Source organism: Charadrius vociferus, unplaced genomic scaffold (assembly GCF_000708025.1).
Source record: "Charadrius vociferus isolate BGI_N301 unplaced genomic scaffold, ASM70802v2 scaffold532, whole genome shotgun sequence".
In the NCBI taxonomy this organism is placed as follows: Eukaryota; Metazoa; Chordata; class Aves; order Charadriiformes; family Charadriidae; genus Charadrius; species Charadrius vociferus.
In genome coordinates this window covers 758,037-759,578 of record NW_009647271.1, presented here as the reverse complement: position 1 = coordinate 759,578, position 1,542 = coordinate 758,037, and positions in this window count along the sequence as shown.

Genomic DNA, 1,542 nt, shown 5'->3' with positions numbered 1-1,542 from the left:
GGGCCCGGGGGCGAGCGCCTTCCAGGGCACGGCACGGTGCCAGGCGGCAGCGGCCAAACCCGTGCGGGTGTCGGGAGGAGAGGGCTGCGTTGCAGCGAAGCTCTGCTGCTTGGGAATCCGCTCCTTCGTTGCTTCGTAGTGCCCGAGTGATTATTTGCACTCACACGGGGATAAACCAGAGAGCGGGGAGACCGGTGGCTCCTGGTTTTTGGGCAGCGGTGTCCGGCGGAGGATGGAGGGTTGTGCTTGGCCACGGGGATTTGGTGGCGGTCATCGGATGGGGGGTGCCAGGTCGGTTCAGCCAGGCTGAGCTCCTGCCCGCTGACCGAATGACAAGGGACGGGACCTCACTGCGAGCTCTCCGGCCACTTGCCCTGCTCCTGCCTCCCCTTCCTCCTGTTTTCCTGCTGCGGGGATTGCGCGGGCACCATTTCCATCACTCCCTTCCTTATCTCTGCCTCCTGGAACAGCAAACAGGGAAATACGATTAAAACCCATTCGCAGGGGAACTTATGAGGCGGTGGAAAGGACGCAAGCGTCATCGCTGCTGGGAGAGAGCATCCCTGGTGCTCGCAGGGCTGTCATCAGTGCGGTGGGGGCTGTTGCTCCTCCGACATTCACGCCCCGTAGCCCAAGCACGGCGCCCACCAGAGCCCGAGAAGCGGCGCGGTGCGATGTGACATTTGCTCGTGACGTGTTTTGGGAGCAGGTCGGGTCGCGGAGGGACGGATGTGGGTCAGGAGGAGCCGGCGCGGCACCTGCGGGTATGGGGCAACTGGGCCAGCGCCCGCTTGACAGCAGGGCTGAGAACTCCCATACGGTTTTCCACTAAAATGGGTTGCTTTGATGCTAATTTGCTTTGACCCATCTGGGCCGACACTATCCGATCTTCAACGACGTTGAGGTGACGGAGGGTGGATGGGAGGGACGGCTCCGTCACCGTGTGTACAAGGCAAGAGGGTTAAAGCCAGAAGCAAGCTGGGGCGGTCAGATTGACCTTAGTGGCACCACTGCGTTGGTGAAGAGAAGAAGAATCAACCCTGACACAGTGTTTTGAAGCTGCCTTTGGGCCAGGGGAAGGTAGGCACCATCACTGTGTCCCTATGGGGTTTTTCCTGGGGTTTTTTCCCACCAGTTTTACCCTTCCTGCTCCAGTGAAAAGTTATAAACCATCTCTCCAGCAAATGTCTCAAACCATCGCGTGGTGGGAACCACAGCTCTGAACCGTGCGGCGCTCTGCACCTCTTCAAAGGAGCCCAAATTCCCCGTACCCACCCCCAGACACCCCACAAAACGTCCCCTTTTGCCGTCCCGCAGTAACGCTGCAATTAAGAGCGGCAAAACAGAGAGAGGAAGCGCTGAGCCTCCCCCAGGCGATGCCACGGGACGTGCCGGGAGCTCTCCAGCTGCAAAATATTCCTGCGTCCTAAGACAGGTTATGCCCTGTGGTGCACCGAAAGCATCCCAGCAGCTCAGGGAGGAAAGGCACCCCCGGGTGCAGACCCCCCGCCCCGTCCCAGGGGCACCGTCAGAGATTCTCAT